Source organism: Epinephelus moara, chromosome 15 (assembly GCF_006386435.1).
Source record: "Epinephelus moara isolate mb chromosome 15, YSFRI_EMoa_1.0, whole genome shotgun sequence".
Taxonomy (NCBI): Eukaryota; Metazoa; Chordata; class Actinopteri; order Perciformes; family Serranidae; genus Epinephelus; species Epinephelus moara.
This window is the reverse complement of record NC_065520.1, coordinates 17782129-17809485: the sequence shown is the minus strand read 5'-3', so window position 1 is coordinate 17809485 and position 27357 is coordinate 17782129.

Here is a 27357-nt window from a genome sequence, read left to right as displayed (position 1 = left end):
CTGTGGCTGCAATCGTACTATCAAATTCACAAAACCCAGCAAGCAATAGTCGTGATTTGGCTATATTTAGCTCCGATTTAGTCGAGCTACATGTAACCCAAACCTAGTCAATTTAATTTTGAAATTGATTAAATGTATTTTTCGCCATTGCAGATGGCGTGCGGTATGATATTCAATCACGTATGGAGAGTCAACAGTAATTAAAATATGTTTATCTACATTTTTTGGACATGGTCTCTACACAGCCGTATAATTGATGACGTCTACACTTTGGCTATGGTTAGACATCTACCAAATTTTCACTGACAGCCCAAATTCAGCCGTGATTTAGCCTAGACGTCAGGTCTCCATGTAGACGGCTATTAGACGTTTTCTAAACCAAAAAATGCTTGCTGGGAACTCTGTCTGAATACATTGCTCTTCTTAATGGGTTCAGTTGACTATTTAATCTGCAGTTTCCTATGACCTGTATCCCAAACACACACCATGTGAAACTGTACGTGAGCAACTGTGCACGCAATGGGAATAGACTAGTGAGCTATTATTGTGGCAACGTTACATTTGTGGAAAAGCTGGTATCAAGCTAACTGAGCTCAACGCCAACCTCTACCTATCCAACAGAAAACAGGCCAACTCTTTTTTTATATATCAGCTTTAAAATGTGGATTTCAGCATGAGGATATAAGAGGAAATAAATAAATACACAGTCAAGAGTGTAGAGCCGGGTCTAAAATGCTATTAAAATATACTGTTCTACAGTTTAGCTTGTAAAAATAAATGTGGTTTTCACTCTTTGCAGCCACTGCGACTGCTGTTTGGTTAATTAACAGACAGGGCTTAGATATGATGTTTATGAACTGATTTCACAACCACTGAAGGAAAAACTGACACAAAGTTATTTCAATTCAGCTTCTGTCATTTTTTTATGAGTTTGGCGTTTGCTCCTGTCTCAGGGAACATAATTAGGCAACTGTAACAAGCCTTCTTTTTAACTACATCATAAGTTAGGTGGGTCCTTTTCAGCTACTTGTCTACATTTTATTCATTTAAACATTTGTTTGCTCATTGGCTGTATTACTTACTGTAAGAGTTAAAGCATTAAAATGTTGGCATATTGTCAATAAATTAAAAATAACATTAATAAATGTTTATTTAATAATTTAAAAAATCTAAACTCATCGGATCTCCACAAATCTAACAAATGACCTACTATCTGGGGGGGCGGCAGTCGCTCAGTCCATGGGGACCTGACTTAGGAACCGGTTAAAGTCCCTGTACGGACCAAGGTCAAGGTCAAATTAATTTATACAGCACATTCAACAACAACGAGAGTTGACCAAAGTGCAAAAACAGAAACACAGGGCGAACAAACAAAAACAATATGCGGAGTCAAGATGTCAAAGATCGGCTCACCTTAAAAGCCAAAGAAAAAAGGTACGCCGTTCGTAAAGTCTTGAAAGATTCAGCGGTCTGAGCAAATCTTATCTGCATGGGTAAACTGTTCCAAAGGTTCGGAGCAGCCACAGAAAAGCTGGGTCACCTCGGACCAGGTATGGAGTGCGGTCTGGTAGCTGGAGAGGTGTCAGTTGAGCAAGGCTCCGAACCCCCAACTGCGAGGGCTGCCTGTCCACAGGCATTTAATGCATGTGTAGGTCCTGTTTGTGCATGTGTACGTATATCAGGCATCGGGAATTGAATTTCCCTCTGGGATTTAACTGCAATTTTTGCCGAAAGGTGACAGTTAGCACCCCTGATTTTCGCACCTTCTTGGCTCTCAGTCCTCAAGCTGCTTACAGTCTGGCACCTGGACGCTACCTTGTCTAGAAAGTCCAAACCTCACCTGCTGCCTTCATCGGCTGGGGGCTACACACCCAGGAACGTCTCGACCACGGAGTCTCTGCAGATAAATGCACCCCCACACACTGAGAGTGGGTCCTAAGTGATGATTAAGAGGGATTACTTTCGTAGGAGTCTATACATTGCTCATTTAATAAGGAGAATCCGGCATACTATAGCTTTAAGTGTTTTCACCACGTGAGACAGGCAGATCACTGGCCCTATGATGGTAGACAATTAACTAGCAATCAACAGTCAACAAATCTGCATGTTAATGAATCTGTAATGTGTCCTTTGTCCCGGCTGGACGGTCCCTGGACTCTCAGACAGGTGCTGGAGTCAGTGTGTCCTTTGCACTGACAGTGTACCGGGGTGAATAGCCAGGTTATAAAAAGCCCTTTAAGCCCATCTTATCCTTTTACTTGCTGAGTCTATGGCTGAATTCAGAGCTACTGTCAACAATATGAAGTTCCCGGCCCGGATTGGGAGGTAAGCAAAGTTTAAGCTACAGTGCTGAACTAATGCCAGTTTGATTAAATGCTCAGGATACAAACAGCAGGGGTTTTTGATCCCTTCACATTATAGTTTTCAGGGCTTACGGAGCTCCCCTCATTGTGCTGCTCTCTTTCTGACCTTCTTCAGCTGAGGCCAATCCATTATATCATCCCAACATGACTATAGTGTGCTGTTCCAATCATCTAAAAATACAGCCCGCGTGAATACTTCATCACAACTGGTGTCATTTTGGTTGAAAGCGCCGTGGCGCTTTTCTGAAGCTCGGCTTTATTTCCAGCAGATGCGTGGCGGAGAATGAACATTTGTTTACATCCCCAGATACATTAAGTGTTTATTTGATAGCAAACACAATCCAAATTGTCACTTAGCGATGCCAGCTCCAAGTCCAATAAGCCACGGGTCTTTAAAAGTCACAAAGTGCTGCCATGTTTAACAGGGTTAAATACACAAACAAAGATGGATTGAATGTGTAATTTGGAGCATTCAAATTTGGTGGAAGAGAAAAAAAACAACAATATTTCTCGGGGAGCGCGCCTTGCTGCATATTAATTCTTATCGTGGTGATGAATAATCATGCTTCTTATGAGGAAGAGTCAGTAGAATACAGCAGCACTTTGAGCTGTCATAATTAACAGACTCACTCAACAATGGGCACATTCTCAAAGAGACTTCTTATTAACACAGACATAATGGGTAAAGTGCATATTAAAATGGGTATTTAGAGTGGAAGGGATCAAAACTACCAATGAAAACCCAGTTTTATGGTCGACGTGTTTCATTGTTTCAGCGTCAAATGAATGCCAGCCGACAGCCGAGGCCTGGGCCATACTGTACGGCTGCCCCGAGGTGTCAAAAAGCTTTGGCGTGACACTGCCATTACCCACGGGGCCCGTGCACACCTCATTAGCGACAGAGTATCCTTTGGCCACCCATGGGCGAGATTCAGTCCCTTGGTGGCTTAACAAGATCACATTTAAATCTGCGGCGAGATGGGGAATCGCTTCCTGATGAACATTCATCAGCGGGACACAATTATTTCCAGGCTGCTTGAATTTCTGATCTAGTTTTGAGAGGAATTCATAAAGATCTTATTGATTTTCTGCTGAGAATATGCAAAGAAAGGTTTGAGGGTCAGTTCAGCCAAATTACAAATTAACATTTTCTCATCCACCTTTAGGCGCATCACGGCAGGAAGACAGCTCTGCTTTTATTTGCCCTGGTTTTGTAACACCACGCTCTGCAGTCACTTCAGTTCCTTTATTGTTCTCACAGCACTGAAAAATGACAATTAGACAATTCAATGGGAGTGTCGCTTTCCAGAAACTGTATCCCTAATAATCCATTGAGCCTGATGGGGACAGTTTTCAATGGAACTAATTTCTTTTAAGGGTGGGTGATATATCGAATATACTCAATGTATCACGGCCTGTTCCACGTGGGATGCGTAAAATCACTATATTGTAGTATAAATTATGAGACTGTCTCTGGCATTAGACTCACACCAGTGTTTCGGCTCTCTCCTTCTCAGAGACACACACATAAAAAAAAAAAGACTCACAAACATGATATGTCACACACACTCCTCCACCCATCCAGACCACTATCCCCTGAGTGATAGTTTGTAAGCGAGCACAGCGTGTTTCTAATCCGCAGGGCTAGTATTTGTTTGTATTTTGCGACCATGGAGCACCAAAGCGAATTGCAATTATTATTATGATACAAAATGGAGAGCTGTAGGTTTGTTTTCAGCTTACAGTAAATAAATCATCAGCTTTTAGGACAAGCGATAACAGTTTAAGGATAGTGTAAGCTGATGGAGCATGTGTTTTTGTACCTGCAGGGCTCCAGACTAGTGTAAGCTGATGGAGCATGTGTTTTTGTACCTGCAGGGCTCCAGACTAGGGATGGGCATCAATTTTTGATTATCGATGATTGATTGTTAAGGCTTTTGATCGATCACAAATAATTTTGATTGATAGTCACAGTGTTTCCCCTACAATGCCTGGCATAGGTCCGGCGAGCCACCGTGCCAACGACACCCTTCCGCCCGGCGAGCCGCCGTGCCAACGAGATCCCCCGCCCGGCAAGTCCCCGGGCCAACGAGACCCTTCCGCCCGGCGAGCACGGCGGCTCGACGGGCCTACGAGACCCCCGCCGGACCTATGCCAGGCAAAAAATCAGAAACAGACGGAGGCTCTCATCGCTCTCCAAAGCCTCGGCGGCTTCCCTTGAGGCCTCTGAAAACACTACGCCATTGAAAGACGGAGGTTTTGCTGAAAACTGAAGCCTGTAACTCTGGCTGGCAACGGTTGTAAACACCCAGGGGTGAACTGCGCATGCGCGCCATTCTTCCTCTTTGGCCTGGGGGGTTGAAGCTCAAAACTGGGGCAGCTGCGCTCTCTTGCGGCGACAGTCTGCACTGCACTCTTTTGTTTTCTCTCTTTTGAAATACTCGCTTATCAATTAATCGATAATTGATCGTGAATTTTTTTGATGATCGAATAATGAATTTTGATCGTTTGCCCATCCCTACTCCAGACAGTGACTATTTACATGTATTTTGTGACCATGGAGCACCACGGCGACTTGCAAATATTATTATTATACAAAATGGAGAGCTGTTTGTTTGTTTCCAGCTTAAAGTAAATAAATCATCACATTTAAAGGTGCTGCTGTAACGGTTTAAAAATAGTGTAAGCAGGTCAAGCGTGTGTTTTAATACCTGCAGGGCTCCAGACGGGAACTATTTAGATGCATTTTGTGACCATGGAGCACCACTGTGACTTGCAAATACTATTATTTCATAGAATGGAGAGCTGTTAGTTTGCTTCAAGCTTACAGTAAATACATCACCACGTTTAAAGGTGCCGCGGTAACAGTATTACAATAGTGTAAGCAGTAGGAGCATGTGTTTTCGTACCTGCAGGGCTCCAGACGGTGACTATTCAATCGTATTTTGCGACCATGGAGCACCACTGTGACTTGCAAATACTATTATTTCATAGAATGGAGAGCTGTTAGCTTGTGTCCAGCTTACAGTAAATAAATCATGTTTAACAGGGCCGATGTTGTAAGCAGACGTATTCTGTGTTTTCGTACCTGCAGGGCTCCAGACGGTGACTATTCAATCGTATTTTGTGACCATGGAGCACCACTGCGACTTGCAAATACTATTATTTTTATGAAGTGAAGAGCTGTTAGTTTGTTTCCAGCTTACAATGACTAAATCCTCGTGTTTAAAGGCACCGCAGCAACAGTTTAACTTTATGCTAACTGCAAACATCTAACTGCAGACCAGAAGCCTCAAGTTCACAGCAAAAACATCAACGCTTCTGACCTTCTTTACCTCTATTGGTTTGTTTAATAATTTTGTATTTTGAATAGTCTACAGTAGTTTAGAGGACATGTTAAAAGAGAGGTGCATACATAAAACATGGCAATGTTATTTTTAAGCCATGTTGCCCAACCTTCTATTGAGGAAACAGAAAACAGCTCCATGTCAGAGAAGGTCTCAAAAGCTGGGAAAATAAAACCAAAACTATCTGCTTCTTTTTTCAAAATACAACTTTCTTGTAAGTTTGGTGAAGTGAAAGTCAAAAGATGGCCTGGACAGGTCAGGGGATGTGGATAAATAACCCTTTGTCTTCCCTAAAGGTGCCCTTGAGCAAAACACGTCTGTGGAGACCCTAAAAACACCATGTTGGCTCTAGCGAAAGACAACTAACACAAATTAACAGAGGCAACTCGTCCTTGTCAGCAAAACAGAGAAAGAACAAAGAACTTCCATCTTCTAAATGTTCCCTTACATCATGAGACGGATGGTTAGGGTCCGTAATTCAACGATGAGCCCTGAATTCCAACTGAATAGCCTGTTCCACAGTGTGCCTGTCAAGGGTGATTACAAGCTTAGCAAGAAAAATGAGATACTGGTTGACCTATTTCTGAACACTTTGTTTCATGCCGTCCCCCCACAATCTCCCCTTCCTCCAATCCCATCCTTTCTTCCAGCCAACTTTGCCCGATCCTTTCATTTTTTTTATTTCAGCCTCTTGGCCCACCGGTTCTCTCAGAGTAGAGGTCAGGTCAGAGGCCACCTGACTCCACGTTGCCGAGTGTGAGCAACCTGGCAACAAAGGCCTCCGCTGTTGGAGATCTGTCGCTGGGTGCCAAACTTTCACCTTCACCCCCTCCCCTCTAGCCTCTGTGAGAAGAAAACCCCTGCAGGGATGCTTCAATGGGGGCCTGTGAGCGCTCGGCCCTCTGAGGCAGCAAAGTTTGGATGCTGTCATGAGGAGAGTCACACTGGGAACTCATCAGCGGGGAAAAAGGTGGGAAATAAAGGAGGTGACGCACCTCTGCTTTGGCTCGCGGACAAAGACGCTCAGAGACGACGCGGCAACCTTTATGGCCACCATTTCTCGCCGCCGCTTTGACATCATCGCGTGATGAGCAGCCTCGTTTGGGCTGTCAGGACCGCTTTGCCGAATGTGTCGCTTGAGGAGGCTTTTTATTGTTTCAAAAACAGATTTTCAATCGACTAATAAAAAACGCTTAATTGAAACAATGCGCTATGAAACCAGATGAAAGAGTATGAGTTTCTCAGTGCCACTGATGTCCCGAAAATCCTGTGTGTTGAGTTTTGCAGATAACAGTTAAAGAAACACAGGCTGGCAGCGGGCCCTTCTCTTCTCACATCCTCAGCAAAGCAACTTGGGAGACCAGGGGTTTGGTCTTAAGAAGAAGTAAGTAGAGTTTGTTATTTCACCGCCTTTGACTAAGGTCATACCAAATTAACAGACGACTGACTGAATAAAAATAGCATACCATTAATTCTTTTTTTCTCCTCTCTGCTCATAAATCTTAAAGGTTGACCTGATTTTTAATGTTAAACTATGTGGAGAAATTAACAAGGAGGAGGAAGAGGGGGGAAAACATTCAAATAAGCAGCACGGACTAATTTCAACCATGTCGCCAGCTCAGGTTTCATGTGGGATCTGCGGGAACTAAAAATACTTTTGGTCTTTTGTGGGGGAAACAATTTAAAACCTCACAAAAACAATGCTCAGTCGCAGCATTAGAACGGGCATTTTCAATTAGGCTGGCAGAGATTTTGAAACTTTATGGTCAAGCAATGCTGAGAATTATAATCAATTTTCAGGTGATAAAAAAACATAAACAGTAGGGGGGGGATGAGCCATTTAATTGCCACCACATTCGTTAACAAGCTTAGCTCTTGTCTCAGCGCTGTGCACCACACTCAGCATTCAAATAGATCCTAATTATTTCTAGTTGAAGGTCTTAAGATTGTCAACTCTTGTGTTGGCCAAAGATAAAACATGGCTCTTTCAAACTTAATCATTACAAGTACATTCAACGAGCATAAATGGCTCAGAGGTTAGAGCTGCATTAACTCTCGTGCCCATTTTGGTTGGATGGCCTGGCATCCGCAAAAGCAGATTACATCCCCGAATCAAACCCTAACTGATGATCGCGCTCCTAAACAGTCAATTATGGAATGTTTACTGTGGTGTTTTGTGGCATTATTTGTTTCTGTTCGCTTGATAACATGCTAGACTGACTTTAGATTGACAAGGATTTATGGGGGAAAGCAGCGAACGGAGTAAAAGCCAATCACGTAAACACCAATTACAAGTCCGCTGAGGAGAATTAAAGCGGCTGAATCGAGATTTTTTTCCTCCCTTTCTTATTCCTTTTTCTAAAAACAGACGAAAAGGCGGAAAGATACCGGATGTTTAATGAGGAGAAGGGATGATGGGCAGTGGCCGCATCATAATATGCAAATCAGCCATCTCTGAAATAGTGTCTGATGCACTTCTGTACAGCGGCGGATATGAAGGAAGACCACTGCTGCTAAATTATTATGATAATTGAGGAGTTTTTGGAGGCAAAGCAAAACTTGTGTTGCGAGAAAAATAAAGTAGCATCCAAACACTCTCCCCAAATGTTGCTATCTGTGCATCTCCACAGTGATATCCTCATCCTGACAAACCTTTATTTCTGTCTCTCGTGCTGATAAGATGCACAAGAATCACTGGAAATCCAAAGTACACCAAATGTCTCAGTGACATTTATGCAGAGACATAACAACAGGGTTTATCAGAACATGCTGATCACATTTCAGGGACAACAAGACCTCAGAGCTGCTAGATTAGCTCTGCCATGTCCATATAACGCTGACAAAATGCATTACGAACTGTCAAGAGCAACATGACTATCACGAAAAACGTTCCCTGGAGTTCCATCTCCTCTTTTTGGACCAGCTTAAGTAGAAGAAAAACAGCGTCTTATTAGCAAACGCTGAGAACAGTGTGATTTTCCCCTTCAAGATTTCTCCGACTGTGTCACGTTGATAGTTGTCGGAGCCCAGAGGAGTCGAAACTATCCAACATTTCATACATCCGGATAAAAAATACATAATAATACAAATGTGTGCAGCAGAACTTTGTTTTTTCTCGTTCCTATCCCATTAATCATCTGGTGGCTCGCTAGATTTATCATATGAGCCTGTATTGTCTCATGTTGAAGTCCAAATTCTAAATATCCACCCTCTGAACCTTATGTTCTTTGCTTCGTCTTATTTTTGCTTTCTCTTAATTGGCTCTTAAGCCCCTTTCCCACTTCACAAAAACCCACTAACACCCACAAACATCTGGCTTTTGTATTTAATAGGAAAGCTTACAATCGGCATTCACTTCTAGGACAAACGGCTCTCCAGCTGTCATGGGTATTAATCGATGCCAGCTCCGATCGGCTTTGATCGGCAGGGATTGGCATGCTAATTTTAGTCCCTTCGCCAACGCGACGCAATGACGAGCAGTTTCACATTGCCACAGGTCTTCGTCCAAGGAGCGCTCGACCATTGTTCCAAATTTAGCCGACACATTAGCCCCGTTTCCAACCTAAAACTTTTGGTGCAGTACTTGTAGAACCAAAGTAACCCCTACGGACATGTACCTGGACCGTAGATCTGTTTAGCGTTTCCACTGCAGACTGTACTCGTAAATGTAGGCGGGGTTGTTTTCACTTTGTCTATCGTCCTCGGAACGGGGCTGACATTTTTGGAGCAAAAAAGAACGGCTTGAGTGACACTCTCTCTCGATGGGGTATTTAAAAATAGCAGGTTCTTGCAATGAGTGAGACGGGTACCTACAAAAAGCTGTGTACCAGGTAAACATCTGTAGCAGGTGAGTGCAAAAGTATTTTTTATTTTCCAGAATAAAACAAAGAAAAAAGATGTGCGGTATATGTGTAATATTTTGACATCTACATCCCTATTATCAAGGCGCAATTCCTTTTATTTTGAAAGCCAATGACACAAGTCGAACCTTTGACCCTATCGTCACATTCGTCACCGACACGTAAGACTCCAGCTATGAAACTTGAGGTGTCAGCCTACATGGAGTTCAAGACACCCAAGGAGGATCCTTTAGAAAGGAAGCTAAAGTGTTTCCTTACCTGGTAGTGATTGGACGTTTTCACCATCCAGTGAAAGAGACGTCTCCTCTGCTTGATTTGTGATTCAAGAACGAGAGCCCAGCTTAATGTGAGGGACTGTAGCCTGTGTGTTTGATCACAGGACTTTCAGTAACGAGTGCAGGCGAGTGTGGCTTCTGGTACTCAATTTCATGGGTATGGGCAGGTGAGGGTTTTCAAAAATGGACCTGTGCAGGACTCTGGAGTGAGGTATAGTGAGGCCAGAGAGCACTGGAACAAGGCTCTACCACGTGTTTTCTCCAAGCGAGGATTAGAATATATGCCGCTACAAGGAACTTTTAACTGGATATGCAAAAGTCTTGTTTCTGCTGATGTCTGTGCGTGACCTACAACAGCAAATGAGACCATCGGTGTGAAGATAAGCTGTTTCTATATAGTGTATATCCATACCTTTAGGAAACTGTCTCCGGGTCCGCCCCAGGTCGCTTCCAGGATGAAACGATTTACGGCACTCAGACGGCACACGTCATCTTACCTAGCTGCTTACATTTATAGTGACTCTTATAAATAGTCGCTATTCCTCCTCCTCGACCCGACGTCCGCGGGGAGTTAAAATAGCAGCAATCATCGGGTAAAAGTTCTGTGAAAGCACTGGACTCACCAACAGTCAGCCACGTCTCAGTCACACAGAGAAAATCCAATCCTCGGGAAGTCAGGAAATCCTTCAGGATAAACGTTTTGTTCGCTAGCGATCTAGCATTTACCAGCCCAATCCTGGCAGGAGCCGGCGGGTCCACGGCGTTAGCTGTCCGGGGAGCCACACACAGAGGCCGCAGGTTGCGCAGATTCACCCCGCGCCAGCGGGGACGAGGAGAGCAGGGGCCGCGGGGCTGGAACACCTCATCCGGGCCGACGACAGGTACCAGCCAGGCGTCGACAGGGTCCAGCGAGTGCCGAGAAATAAAGAGGCGAGGCACCGCTCCATACTCAGTCCAAGAAGCCGTGGAAGTGCTCGCCAAACAGGCCTTCAGCCTTACCAGCCGACCGCTGCGTTTACCCCGGCGGCGGTGGCGCTTACGCCGGAGAGGTGGAGCTGGGGCGCGGCAGAGGTGAGCTGGGATCCCCGATAGGAGCGGGGGCAAAGTTTTCCCGTCTTGTTGTTTCATTCATCCCCAAAACAAACACATGCGCGAGCCAGGTAAGCGTCTTTACAACAATACGCGCTAGAGCTCATGGGAAATGTAGGCTTCATTCTGGCAAAACACTACCGCTTTTGTCCACAGGGTCGCCAAAATCAACTCAAAATGAAAGTTCCTTGTAGGGGCTTTAAAGATCCGATCATCACATCAGATGTCGTCAACTCATGAGTGACATTACAAGTAAATGTTGCACCTTAAAATCTGCTGGTAGCTGTCGGCAGTCGGCACAGTGAATTAAATGTTTTTTTTCTCAGTCTACAGCTACTGTGAGAGGCAGCAAAACACCCTTTATAGTTTACTAATGTTTAAAGAACTTGCCATGGTATGAACTGTGGACTCATAAGCTTCAAGAGTGTCCACCTTTTAGTCCTGAATCTGTGTGCAACAGAGGGGGGACCAAAAATTGGGACGATCAAGAACGATTCTATTGGTACCATCCACAACCTTGTCGCAATGGAAATGGAAACATATCTAACGTATATTTTTAAGGGTGCTAATTTGCGCTAATTCAGGTGAAAATAGAGATTACAGTACAGATTTTTATCCTGATATTTTGTGTGTATTGATGGAGGCCAGGAAGATGAGCAAGGTTCCGAATCTACTGTGCACAAGGACAGTGTAGGACTTCAGGCTGTACGTAAGATGGTGTCACTTTATTTATTGTTCTTCATCAGTGTTCATTAATAATAGGAAATAATTATTTCAAAGCTGTCGATTGATCGGCTAAAGGAGTTAAAGTCAAATATGGTTTCTGAATCAGTGTGTGAGCCCTTCCGATAAGGACATCTTGAAGGTTGAGTGAAACGTAAAGTGCTTTTAACAAAGTGGCAAAGAGCCTTAAATCAGATAATGTCAAACAATCAAAGAGTTAATCCTTCAGCTGCCTCCTTCACATGTAATCAAGGTGTAATTTGCTCTGCAGCTGTGAAGCGACTCCTCCTTTTTTCATTCTGTCCCCACACTGCAGGGATTGCAGAACAATGGAACAAGTTGAGAGCAGAAACAAGAAACTCTGGTGAATGCTATTAATAAAAGACACATCTCGTCACTCCCAATATGGCAGGCGAACCTAGCAGGCTTTGAAGTCCTCTCCTCTCGCTTAACTTAACCCAGTCTCCACTCATCTCTCGCTCAGACTCTGCCTTTAATGTGGCGAGCCGGCCGGCCTCCTCGTACCGTCCCAACAATCACGTCACTGGACGTCTTCAGAACCGGGATTATTTGCATTTCCTGGTCCGTTTGAGCTTCAATCACACAAAAGGGCCCAGGACCGCTGAACAAAAAAAGCGCAGGAAGAAAAAAGGAAAAAATCACCCCTAAAGTAATGTGGTGCCGCAGAACTCAAACCAGATGAATCTTCTCTATTTTTACCTTTTCCTTTGCCAAGGAAACATCAGGCACATCCTGTACGCTTCAGTGAAGACGGGCCGGCTAAAGCTTTCTAAAGAGGAGAGGGAACAAAGATGTTTCAACCCCCCTGCACACATCTCTCCTTCCAATGTTTGCTTGATTCTGCTGCGTATGATCTTAGAGATGGGGATATTGAAAATGATTTGACACAAACGCACACTCACACATGCGTACACATATTTGGGGATAGAGCCGAGTGCAGGACACACAAACTCTTGTCTTTGATGAAATAAGTAACGCAACATAGGTGAAAGACAACAGGCAGAACCCTGTGTGTTTAGCACTGATGCTGACGGCGGGAAAACACAACTTCTGTACATCTTCTTAACAACTGATTTCAGATCGGGGTTAAGCCCTGTGTTCAAATTTTCCAACCAGCCAGTGCCAACCCAACAACTAGCAATTTCCAATTTATTTGTACAGAATAAAAGAATTTATGTGACCTAAGCTGCCACACAGTCAAAACACAGCCTCAGATTGGTGGACAGACTCAACCAAAGGCATCATGGGCAGCTAGTGGGGACAGCTAACAACAGATATTGACAGAAGGCATTCAGTCAGTCTTTCCAGAAAAATGCAGAGTTTTTTGTGATTGTTGCGGGCAAAAATCCTTCATTATGCGGCACGTTTTCGTTAAAAAAAATGCGATGGAATATGCGGGATATTTATGCAATTTTATGCGATGAAATTGCGGGAACTTGCAAAAACTGCAGTTTGATGAAAAAGAGAAAACAAAGTGATTCCCCAACACCCTGTTCTCACTAGGCTACTACCTTAATGTAAAGAGTCATTTCTAATTACTTCCTATGATAAGCAAGCAACTACATCACAGAAAGTGCAGGGAATATTTAACTTCTCATCTTGTTTTATTTCAGACCTTACAAAACATTGCTGAGTCAAACAAGTTCTGTAGCTTTACAAAAAGAATATGTTAAAACTTCTGTAAAAATTAATAAATAAAATAAAGAAATCAAATGTGTGCGTCCTGTTTTACAGAGGTAGCTGTACAAAACAGACATCGTCTGTCTAAATAAGTGCTTCCAATGCACGTAAATGTACATACTACTAATATACTTACAACTGCAAGGTTTTTGAAACTAGTATGATTTAACCCACTGGTAACAAAAAAAGTGCAATCTTACAACTGTAAAGTTGCATCAACTCCTGAAATGAAAACTATAACTGCGTAGCCTCTAACACTGGCCAATCATTCGCCATCCTCATTCTCCATACCCTCTCCCTCAACGTCCATCTCCTCCCCCGCACAGTTCGCAGCTTTTCAATGACGTTCACGTCGCATAATTACGTCACTTCATAACGTTCCCAAGGCAACAGGGAAAATGGCTGCTCTTGTGTGAAGTAAACGCAACATTTTTCAACCTTCTGCTAAGATATATGTGACTTTTTTGCAACGAAAATGCGGGGATGATATATGTGACTTTTTTGCAACGAAAATGCGGGGATTATGAAATCATGCAAGCCCCGCATATTTCGCACATTTTGCGCAGAAATCGGCGATTTATGCGTTGAATTACGCAATCGCATAATCGCGTTTTTCTGGAGGGACTGATTCAGTGTTGGAGTTATCATTATAGATCTATTTTACAAAGTCTCCTAAAAGACACCACAGTTCAAGTCTGGATTATAAAACTTCTGAAAGGGAAACAATCATACCGGAGAACTCGATGAAATAGCACGCTAGCCTAGCATAGTTATTAGCTTCTGGGCAAATGTTAGCAGCATTATGCAGTGCCTCTCCTATAGTTGTACAGGGTGCCATGGCACCAGGTCAAAGAAATATTTTATCTAATGCCAAAAATAACTGCAAATATCCATCCCAGCATTTCCCTTATATTCATTCTGCGGCGTCACATCGCGTTGGGTCCATGAACAAAGCAAATGTCTGTGGTTAGATCACGTCTCTAACAATAGCAGGAGAGTCAAGTGTCCGTTATCTAAACTGCGAATGTCAGTTGAAGAGGTGAAGTGAAGATAACGTTGTTCGTAGGCCACCGTTTACTAGGGATGAGCATGAGTACTTGAGTAGAGATGCACCGATCCAGCTTTTTCAGTTTCGATACTGAGTATCAGCCGATACTCGATACCTGATCCATCTATTTTGATGATATCGGGGCTGATATTTCGATCCGGATATCGGATCGGTGCATCCCTATACTCGAGTATGAGTTCGGACGTCAGTATTCGTTCAACATATAGAGTAATACCCACCCAACCTCCTACATGTCAACATGACCTTTATACAGATATTTTTGCTTCCATTTAAAATGGATGAAATTATATTTCATTGGAAAGTTGCGTGAAGTGCATTGCTTTGCACCAGCGGACAGTCAATGAGAGTCCATACAAACACACAGTGACATGGCTAACTGTTAGCATCACACAGCTAGGGTTGGGTCGGTTCTCAGTAATACCAATTCGGTTCGGTACTCCGTCTTGGACCTGTTTTTTTGGGGGGTTTTTTAGACCGACCGGACCGCATACTCNCATTTAAAATGGATGAAATTATATTTCATTGGAAAGTTGCGTGAAGTGCATTGCTTTGCACCAGCGGACAGTCAATGAGAGTCCATACAAACACACACAGTGACATGGCTAACTGTTAGCATCACACAGCTAGGGTTGGGTCGGTTCTCGGTAATACCATTTGGGTTCGGTACTCCGTCTTGGACCGGGTTTTTGTTTTTGAGACCGACCGGACCGCATACTCGGGCGGAACGTATGCAGAGCGGACTCCGCGGAGGGTGCGAGTGCACATGCGCCGAGGCCTCTACTGTAGCCTGGGGAGTCGATAATGGCGGACAATTTAGTCTCGAAGAAATCAAAGAATGTGACACTATGGCAACACTTTGGCTTTGAACCAGACGAAGGAGGCAACTCTTGTTTGCACTGATTGAGTAAGCTGCAAAATTTATTTGTTAGGAATAAAAGAAACAACTTGTTACTGTCGCTCTGTTGTCCTATGGTCGTTTTTTATTTTAAGTGAGTCAATTGCGCCCCCAAGTGGCGAAAATCCGGTATTACTTATGTGAACTTTGTATTTACGGTTGAATAGGCTAATTGAAGCCTGATTGTTCAATAAATTAATTCAAACTTCCAATTTACATTCATATTTTTATGTTATAATATTTTTTGCAAGTACTCAAGTACACTAAAATAGTTTAATGCAAGTACTCGAATATGGAAATAAGTTACAGTGCCGATCCCTACTGGTTGCAAACAGGCTTGGCGGTGAAGGACATGCTAACGTGCTAAGAGATTTGATGTTTTTGGCCGGTTAAAACAGATGCTACTTTGCCCTCATTGTTCTCCACGCTATCTCGACTCCGGACATTTGCTCCTGGAGTTCTCACCACTGTTTTGGAGGAAGGAAATAACCCGAGTAACAGACGACCCATCCTCAAAAAAGTGACATATATTCATTTCAAATAAGTGTTATGTGGTGGATCTAATTTATGATGATGTGCAGAGTGGTTCATGTGGATGATTTTTCAGTCTTGAACACCGAGATAATCTCACTGGGGCTTGGCAATGACCAGGCGTGCTGCAAACAAAACAGCGACTTGCTCCTAAAAACACTGCTCCACAGTGCCACCAGTGGTCACAACCTCCACAGGACACCTTTAAGCTTCACACCACATTGTACTTCTTTGCTTCAGCCCAGTGTGGTCCAACAACCACTGCTGCCTCTGTAAAATATTAGTGCAAGTAAAACTCCAATCTGCTAATGGCCACATAAAACAGCATTCCATTCTGAGCAGACTTTGTGTGCTCCCTTCCTGCACACTGGAAAAAATAAAAACCACTTCAGCTATTTGCAGCTATAGTCGGCTTGATTCAAACAACATGGCACCTGTGACTATTCAACAAGGGCACTTTCAAATTGCCTGTCATCAGTAAAAGCTGCAATTTCTGCCACACAAAAAAAAGGAGGAATAAAGACGCACAGCCGCTGAAAACAGATATGAGCCTCTATCGTTGTAATCAGGTGAAAATTGTGAGGCCTGTGAGCACATTCCTGCTGCTGTTTGGAGTGCTGATGTATGGCGGCGGCGCATCCTCCGAGTATATTACGTTCCAAATAATTATTGATTTTCATCTTTGCCTTATCATATTTAGATTACAGCATGGACAAACCTCCCTCCGCAGAAACACTGATTTAAAAATTTGCTTTCTCATATTTTACTCAGGATATCAGTGGACACTTCTCCCCACGCACTCATTTCTATAATTGCTTTTTCATATTTTGGTTAATGGCAGTGGGTGTTTCTGTCCAGAAAACACACACACAGAAACTCACACACACTTACTCAGATCCATAAATGTGCAAACGAGAAGCAGAGATTAATGTGTTGTGTTTAAACCTAACCTTTTCTGTAAGTCAAGCGTTCTGCCGGGTTATTTCTAATTTAAAACTGGAGCTATACCAGCTCCTTAACATCCTCATCCTTATTAAAGACATTTCAGGACACGCTGTAGCCAGGAGGCACGGTTCAAATATATATGATTCAGTGTCATTTGAAGAGGAAATCTGGGTTTTAGAGGAAGTTAATTCTGCCTTTTGCGACTGCGGCGATGACAGATGTAGTCTGTGGTCCAAGGTTTTTCTTTAACTGTACTGTAAGAGCTGCTGCTGAGCCTGTTAAGTGTCACTAATTACTGTGGAACTGTACTTAATTCAAATTATTCTCTTGATTTAGAATTCCTTATTACGATTTAATCCCAACTTGGCTTTGACAGGGCACTATTGGAGAGCGACCTGACCTTGGCCAAACCACAACACTGCAGCATGAGATCAGACAACAAATGGATTGTTTTTTTTCTCTTTCCCCGTCATGAGATAGATTTTGGAAGGTTTGGAACAAACGCTGTTGTCCTGCCAATAGAGCCGTCAGATCAGACAACTCTGAAAGGCAAAAGACAAGCAACATTTTTTTGGTTTCAATTAGACTGGAGTGCTTTTGTAATGATAATTCGCCACCACAAAACCACTCTGCAAAATTATGTCCATCCCAGACCAAACTTTACTTGTGAAAAAAGTCATATTTTAACTTTTTGGAGAACCATATGGATGGGGAGCGTCAAAGCCCCAAAGAGAAGTACCAAAAGTACCTCAATGTCAATACTGTGACGATACTGTAAGGTTGACGATAGAGTTGTAATGTGAATACAATGACTAATTCGCTCTGGTTCTTGAACTGGTACCTTTCAGGACTCTTGGAACCTTGGTGCTACCTAGCAAAACAGCCGTGTTCCCAACAGAAACAGTGGGCGCGGTTACGTGATGGCTTCTCATTCAGAATGAAATAAATCTGAATGAAATCATTCGGAATTAAAGTCTTTCCAGGTAGTTTACATGAGAAATATTCATTCCGAATGAGGGTTTCCACAGAGATCAGTTTAATCGCCTTTATTCGGGTCCGCGCAAGGTTTGGGGCAGGGAAGGTTTCTGATTGGATAGGGGGCGGGGCGGATGTTACGCGTTTACTGGAAGAAAACACTGTAGTCCTCGCTCCAGATAACAAGATGCTTGACGACGCCGTTCTTAGTGCCTTTTTCGGGCTTGTTTTGCTTATATTCTTGAAGCAGCAGTACGACAACAACCTTGTTCTGCTAATGCTTCGTCTGATGAGAGGTAGAAGGTCGAGGAAGGGAGATAGAAGACCGCTCGGGACCATCTCTTGTTTTTAGAAGCTGCCATCTTGTCGCGCGCGCTATATACGTCATCGCGCCAGAAGGGCAAGGAAACGAGCATGCGCAGAAAGACCGGAAAGAACTTAAAGAGGAATGAGTGTATACAAGTGCGAGAAATTCTTTCATTGGGAATTAGAAACAGAATATTCCAGCCCCTTACATCGGATTGAATTTTCAATCACATTGGCTATTTTCATTCCGAATTAGGTGTTTACAAGATCACTTTTAATAGGAATGAAAAGGGAATTAAACTGTCCGTGTTGACGCACTCATTGTAATCAAGGATGCATCATCAACAGAGGTCGCTGCACAATGCTCAACAGAAGCAAACTGTAGTAGCAAGATGGCTGATTACACATTATTACTAGGGGTGGGGTGGGATCGATTCAGCATAGTATCTTGATATTTTGCATGGCGATACTGTACCGATACATGGACACCAACTATCGTTCTGGCCTCACAGAGGGCGTTAAATCTGCCAACCCTTAAGTTTCATTAAAGGGTTGGCATTTCTGACAGGTTTTATGACATGTTGGTCAGTCTGTCTGCTTCGCATCACATTTTGCTGCAATAAAAACAATTACAGTCACATGAACAGACTGAAAACTTTATCTTAGGAGGTAAAACTGATGTTGACAAAGCTTTCCTTTGAGGAAATTATTTGCAGTTGGAAAAAAAGGTAATACGCAAGACTGCACACACTTTTTTCAAAGATTTCTTACTGAACGTCTCTATTGTTGCCTTCTCCATCCTCTCTTTCCCACCTGTAGAGTATGACTCGTCTACTGAGCAACTGAAAAGTTCACGCAATGGGTGAAGCAGCCTTAACAGGCCATGCTGCTGGAGCATCACACAGGACGGTGATCTACAAGTTAATTATTAACCCTGATCTGTGTCAGACTATGCCATGTTGGGTCCTTGGAAAGTTCTTGACATGTCTTTGAAACTAGAGTTTAAGAAGTTTCTGGAACCCTATGTTGCTGTATTTCTAGTAGGGATATTGGATTATTTGCCGATATCCGATATATATAACAACTTATTTGGCTGATAACCGATTTCGATAATCCACTTTTTTCCCACCTAATTCTAGCATACTCTTATCATGACGGCCCACCAGCAGATGGAGACATGAACTACAACACTTTTCAATGTATGTGTAATTCATTCATTGTGCAAGTTAAGAAAAAGCATGTTGGCCGATTCTGATAGTTCATTTAAAAGCCTTCTTCCGGCATATGTCCTTGGACCACCAGCTCCGTTGGCGCAAGCCAGTCCAGCGTGTCATCATCCAGGTCAATTAGACCACGATCGCCATTCGGTGGCTGGTATATGGGGTGACTGCTGCTTATTATATGTCCTACAGTTTGTAATTGATCCCCGTGGGCACTGTCCGCAAGGCCCCAAGGGTTGTCCATTGCTGTCGGGGCAGATGCTGGCAAAGGACGTCCGTGGGATCGTCAATGAAGTGGTGAAGCCGAGATGGTTCTGGTCCCTCCATCTTGCCTTGACCCAGGAGGCTTTGGAGGCGACAGTCCTTGGGCATGTGTGGCAAAGGGGCATCGGGACTTGAGGCGCGTGCATTCTGGTGTCTCACCGGAACACATTTTAAAGCCGGTATCGGCCGATACTGATGGCGTGCCGATCTTATCGTGCATCCCTTCATAGCCTGTTTACTCATGTGAAGTAAAAAAATATTCAAAGAACTTACATTTCTATACTGCACAAAATACATAAATTCAAGCACATTTAATGACTTATAATTCTAATTATGTCTATTTTCAACAACTTTAAAGGCCTTGATTGCTTTTCCTTAAATTCACAAACTTTCAAGGATTTCAAGGACTTGTGGGAACCCTTTTATGAGGCTGTTATGGTAAATACTTTATCAAAAGTTGCCAATTTACGCAACCAGCAGACAACTTATTTGGAGCATCTAACTGGAGTTGTTTCTGCTACTTAATAGCTTTAACTCTGGTATTCAATCTATTGAATTTATAGATATATAGTGAATGAGTATAATATAGCATAGTGGTGCAAAACAGCAGTAAATGGAAGTATTCAAGTATGATACACTGACTCAAACGTGCCCTTAAGTTACCCTCCATCTCTGGTACCTTTCCTGTGACCGACAGCTCACCTGACAGTCGGAGAAACTCCACCTACCTGGCAACTGGAGCGCTTTTAAACAAATGCTATGAATTATTTGCAGCTCCTATTTGTCCCTGCTCTGGTATACATACCCAGTGTGTTTGTTTGAAACGAAAGGGTGTGGCAAAAGCCGAGTAATGAAACCCAGCTGCGGGCCGCAGAGACACTGGATGGCTTCCCTCACAACACTGGGCCAGAGAGAGGGCCGACTCGGAGCGTAACACAACAAGAAAATGGAAAAAATACAAACAAAACGAGTGATTTGCACACAAAAGAAAACTGAATAAAGCGCGGCCCATCCACCGGAGAGAGGTTCTTGTAAACAAGTGGCCGTGCTAAAACAATACAGCTGGATTTCCTCTCTGTTAGCGACGATAATCATCACTCACTGTTTACCACAGTGGAGAGGGGTTCCAGCCCCGAAAGCCTCTGGTTCTCCCCAATAACACAAACCAAGCTGGATTCACTAAGTCTATCTCTGTCATGATGCTTTTCTGCACCAGGATTTGGCACCGCGCGTCTCACTACTGTCCAAACACATCAGGAAAAATGTGATGCATGTGTCTCTCTCTGTGTGCAAAGACAGAAAGTTTAGCTTTAGTGCATTTTTATCAGAAAACCTGAGTTGAAACCATAATTTTGGCATAACTTACCTCCTAACTATGACAAAAATTTCTCTATTTTTTTAATGTATTCTAAATGTTCTTAATATCTGAGAGCCTGGAACACTTTTTCCCCAGCAACATTTCCTAACCATTCCAAAACTAATCATTTCTCTTTATGGAAAAAGAGCTTATCATATGCAAAGTGCTCGACATCAATGTCTTCATATTCTCGTTTGAGAAATTCATTGCGCGGTGAATTCCCTCGGGAATGCTGCAGCCAAGTTTCTGCCTTGCAAAAGTTTTTTTTTTTTTTCCTCTTTCTCTCTCTTTTTTTTATTCTCTCACTTTAATTCAACTTGGCACGTTATTTCTCAGAAATACCGTCGGGCTCGGGGGAGAAACATAGACGTGGTCTCACTTGTTAGTGCGGGTTTTAGTGCTGAATAAGGATCAGACAATGGCTGAGGGGAGAGGGGCTGCAGTCTAGCGAGGTATTGACACAGGAGATATTGCCTGAACAAAGTGGATCCGTGAGAAAAGGGAGCGAGCGAGCGTGAAGGAAGAAAAAAAGAGAAAGATTATCTTAATTATCATTCAGGAGCTGCTTAGTGCAGCACCTGTGCATGAATAATGTCATTTATAGGCACATTGAGATGTGCATAATTCCCCCTTAAATCATACACATTAGCGGCATAACAAGGGATGAACAAGTCGGCCTCTCGCAGGCTCGACTCGGAGCGAGGGGGTTCATTGTCAGCGCCTCACCTCCCCAATAAGAATGTATTTCTTTATTCAAAGACTCCACTCTTCTCTCATTTAACACTTGCTATTTGGACCAGAGGAGCTGTGAGGTTACATATCCTGCTTCATATTACCACACTGGGTTTCATTTGTGCACCGCGTGACTTCAAAATACAGGATGTTTTAGGGCTGGGAGAGTGATTTAACGGCAGAGAGGTTGTATGATCGCACTTGTTATGAAGTAAAAAGCAGTACGGAGCTCCTATCAGTGCACATGAATCACTGTAATGGTCCTCAGGGTCAGTGCCTATGGAAAGATGGAGCTCAGATGTTTAACACAGTGGATTGTAAAGAGGGTTTCGTTGAATCACAGTTTCTGTTCTTATAACGGCTCCACATCTCACACACTCACGGCTAAACACATTTTAATCAGAACCTAAAAGTCCATAAAAACTACAATATCCGAGTCACCGACATGCCACAAACATGACGCTACACCTAACTAGAGAAAGGTGTAGCTCATGAATTGAGTAACACAGAGATCGTACTACAGAGCCACTACAAAGTCCCTTCTTTACACCACCTTTGCATTTTAACACAGATCGTACTACAAGGCCACTATGAAGTAGTAACACAGTAACACGGAACCAGACAATGGCGGCATCATTCCCCTCCAGTGCGAGATTTTAGATAGCATGCCAGCATCGTAGAATCAAAGAGGTGTGACAGGCATGACATATAGTACAACAGCGTCAGCCTCTAGTGCAGGGGTCTGCAACCTTTAGTATCAAAAGAGCCATTTTTAGCCAGAACAAAAATAAAAAATAAAATGCCTAGAGCCACAAAAACATATATATTTGACCCTTAAAATGACCTATTATTTCTAAATAAGCCAATATAGCTTAAATGAGCATTCAGAAATATGTTTTAAACTCTGCAGTGGGCTTTTTATGATTATTTTTTTCTTTAACTTTGCAGTGTTGGTGATGAAAGAAAAATTAACCTGCCTACACATGATTAAATTTTCAATTTTTTCGCAAAAATTTAGAGGAGAAGGCCCCAGGCTGTTGACTGATAGCTGTAGGGATGCACCGAATATTCGGCCAAATACTGCAAAAAAACACACATTCAGTATTTGGTGGAATAAGTGAAAAGCAAGACACGGATAGGAATGTATTCCTGTCAAATACGGCGGCCATAGTGCTCCGCGCCGCAAGATAACGGCTTACCGGCGACGGAGAAGTCCGACTCCAGGTCCAGTAATTTCCTCTTTCGTTGGCGTCATGACTGTCCAGTAGTACCTGGACAGCCGAGCCGTGGCGGCACACAGGTATGTGGCGTGTCAGAGGAGAAACGAGCCGTTAACGTTTCTCTCTTTGTGGCAGGTAACGGTCCACAAACCTCACCGCACTTTAGGGACTGTTCTTTACTTATGAAGGGACTGTTCTTTACTTGTCAGGGGAGGAGGGTGGCTGGTTGATTCTTATTTTATTTATTTATTTTATTTTGATCCCCCCTATGTTAATCACTTATTGATGCTGTTTTTGAAGTATGAATAAGTCAATAAGTAATTTATTCCATTGAAATATCATTGATGTATTATAGAAAAGTGATTTATCTTTTTATAAATGACAAAAGGCACATCTGCCTCATTTTCGCTGTGGTATCCTGATACTACTCAGAACCATGATACTTTCACTGGTATCGTACCGTGGGTCCCAATATTGGTACCGTGACAACACTAATCTGGAGGATTCATCTGCAAAAACTAATGAAAAACTAAACAACGGTACTCGGTATTCGGCCAGGCGTTTAATTTTATTCAGCTTCAACCCCAAATTTTCATTTCGGTGCATCCCTAGTTAGTTGACAACATGTTAAAACATTTTTTTAATCAGTGTATAAGCAACACACTTTTACAGTTGGAGAATTCAAGAATCACTTTCAGCCTACAACAAGTAGGGGCAACGAGGGACTCAAGAGCAGCAGGTTGCTTACTCTTGCTCTAGTGTGACATAAAACGTATGCATCGGCAGCACTTTATAAACAATAACAACGGCATTAACATGTCAATAAAGATTATTTTCTGTCCCTGTTCTATGGCGGCTGATCTCGTCGGTAAGGAGCTCCCAGACCTCATTGTTCTCCCAATTTGTGGACATTTTAGGCCGCTGTTCCTCCTCTTTAAGATAGCTGCTAACTGCTACAAGCTAGTTTTTCAATATCCCACAGTGGGATGCACACATAACACATAGTCAAAATGTTACACTCATGCACCCATGACCCCATCCAGCTACCAGGAAGTGCGCTTTGAAACCAGTTCCCATAGTGGCCAAACAGTGGTACTGCAATGTCCGGGGTTGTATAATCTACTAGTGCTACTGTAAAAGCAGAAGTAGCATAAGCAGCAGTGGTAGATATGATAATGTACTCGTGCTCCAGTCCATACACAGCAATGTTTTGGTATCAGAAACCTGCATATTCACATTGAAACCTTTAAGAGCAAGCTTTGCAGGTGTGTAGCTTCACCCTACCTAACACAGTGTTTCATCCTGCTGCAGAATCTGTGACATGAAAAGTAGCTGAGGACCACTGCTGTCACACCAACCAGGGTTTGTTCTGTCGTCTGGGTGGAAATAAAGTCAGTGCATGATTCCCTATGACCTGACTGACTACATATATGTGTATGTGCCTATGTGTGCCAGTACATTCACTGCATCACTGAGATTTTGTGACATTAAATCCACACAAACTGAATTATTCAATATTTTATAATGAGTAAATCAAGTTCCAGCATTAAACAGGAACACACACGTCACAAAACCAAACTTCCAGCTCACCTGTGAACCACAGGAAGTCGCAATCAAACACACCTGTGCGCCAGGCTAGCCTGCGTGATTAGCAGCTAATTAGCATATTTAAATTAAGTGCTGCGCGCGACAAAAACACCTCAACATTATTTAAACGTCACGGCAACATCAGCCTGAGTCTCAACAGTCTGCAGAGTCACATTTACATCATTGCATAGCGTTAGTTTCCCACGTTAAACACCTAACGAACAGGAGCAGCGGCAAACTCACCTGCTTCCGGCTCCAGCTGACCTGTGACTGCGATACAGGTAGTGACGTCACCGCGGGGTTCAAAGGTCACATGACGAAAATAAAATACACAACGAAAAAGCTGCCCAAAAAGACACATAAAAAGTACATCGGTCATAAAACAATATAATGTGTTAATAATATATTAAAGGTAAATCATGGTTTAAAAATATTCAAAAATAAAATATGTACAGATTTGTTTGTTTTTGTTTTCCTTTTTTTTTTTTTCAACTATGTTACAGCAACTGGTAGAAAAATATTCCTAATTTATACACAGTGGTATTCATTTTAATTTTAATTTTGATTTTAATTAATTTTATCTAATTTTATTTATTTTTTAAATTTTATTTTAATTCATTATTTTATCTTATCTATTTATTTGCTTTGTTATGTGTTGAAGAGGGAGAGGTAAAGCCACGTTCCACATAGTGATTTTTATTTTTATTTTATTTTATTATTTTTAATTTATTTCAATTTATCATTTTATTTATTTATTTTATTTATTTATTTACTTTATTATTTATTGAAGAGGGAGAGGATAAGCCACTTTCCACATAGTGATTTTTATTTTATTCTATTATTTTATTAATTTATTTTCATTTTAATTTATCATTTTATTATTTATCTATTTATTTATTTTGCTACTTATTGAAGCGGGAGAGGAAACGTTCCACACAGCGATTATTTTATTTTATTTTATCATTATTATTATTATTGAAGAGGGGGATATAAAGCTCTCCAAGCTGTGTGTTTACCTACAGTCTACTGAAAAGTTAGCGTGGTTGCTAACTGAACAGATCGATTCTGACTCAAATGACTCACGAATGTGTCAAGCCTGTAAAAAATACACTTTATTTTTAAGTACAGTGAATTCCTGGCACAGAGCTTTTATTTTGAAGTGCTATGCCCTGCTGTAGAGTGAGTGACTACGTGACAGAGACAGTTTGTCTCTGTCACGCTCTACATTGCTGGGTGCACTTCCTGATAATGGGATGGGGTCATGGGTGGCACAAGTGTGACATTTTGAAGATGTGTTTTGTGTACATCCAACTTAGGGAAATTTAAAAAAATAGCCGATAGCAGTTAGCAGCTAACTCAAAGAAAGAGAACAGTGGTCAAAAATGTCTGCAACTTGGGAAAACAGTGATGTCAGGGAGCTCGTTACCCTCCGAGCACAAGACGAGATCAGCAGCCAGATAGAAGAACCGGTGAAGAAATGTTATGTATGGTCTGTATGGACAGAATTGAGCGAACTTCCTGGCGGCCTGATCTAAACTAACGTTAATTTAAGTGCAGCAGATGTGAGGAGAGCCCATTCACTGGAGCTTTTCTGTGGGTGGGCTTGGGTGGCAGCAACAGCAGCAGCAGCAGCAGCAGCAGTCCTGCTAGTGTTAATTTCCTTTATCTCATTTCTTCTTTCCAAATAAAAACCTTGAATCTCCAAAATGTCTGCCTTTCCCAATAATCGCCTTGTTGGACCGTCTGAGGTCATGCGAAGGGTTTCAAATCACCAAAGCTGGAGCGAGGTCTTAATATGACAACAGCAACACAAACGCTTGCACATGGCATGTGTTCCCTGAGGTCCTGTTGCTCTTGCACCACTTGTGCACACCAGAGACGAGCTTCTGATACTTCATCCTAACCATGTTCACCGTGTCCCTAAAGAATACATTTACGCCCAGCGTATGTCAAACAGTCCTTGAAAATAAGGGCTCAGGCTTCAATTTGAGTACAAGCTGGGTGGAGTTTGCCAAAACAATCCACCCTCCAGAGCCGGAAAGTATTTGTCATCCAAATCAGATTTTGTGTTGCCACGGGAGACGTGGGTCCACACAGAGAGGATGCATACAGTACGAAACGAGAGTAGTAACAAGGCTGTCATCACGGAGAAATGTCAAATATTCCGCCCCGCTGCCGACTCCTCAGTGCAGCTCGCCGCTGTCGAGGCCCGGCCCACGCAGTCAAAAGTTCACAACAACAATAGAGGGCATTGTGGGTTTTCTCTAATCAGAAGGGCCTTCCAGTTAGAGCCGAGCACTTCTGAATTCTAACTATGCCAACAGAGATATGGAGTAGGATTTAACTCAGAGTGTGTGGACCTCCTCTGTGCTGGGGTCAAACTGCAATTTTAAAACACTCTGAGCACTCGCTTTTAGCCTGGGTGGAGGGCCTGGTGGGCGGGCTTCGTCATTTTGGGTAAATGTCAATCGGTCACAGAAAGCGATCTGATTGGATCTCGGGCTGAACTCAGGGGGAACACAAACGCACATTTTCTCACATATTATTCCCAAAACGGAGCTGCTGCTGCTTCAGATGTTACTGAAGATGAACAAGTTTCTCCTAAAGCCAAAGCCCACAGATCTCAAAGTTGGGAAAGGTGGTGTGTGTGTCTTTTTAACACTAATAAATAATCGCTATATTAATTTACAGACATCAGAACAAGCCACCGAATAAAAGAAAAGCTGGAGAAAGCAGCGGTGATGCGACCTCTGCAGCGACAAAATAGAATCATAAATTCTCGGCCTAAAGTTGCAGCAATATTTGGTACATGCCTTTCGACTTCTTAATTCAAGTCGAATTTAAAGGTTCCAAATTGCAGACTTTGTCTTTCTACTGTCAGTACACCCTGCTGCTGCC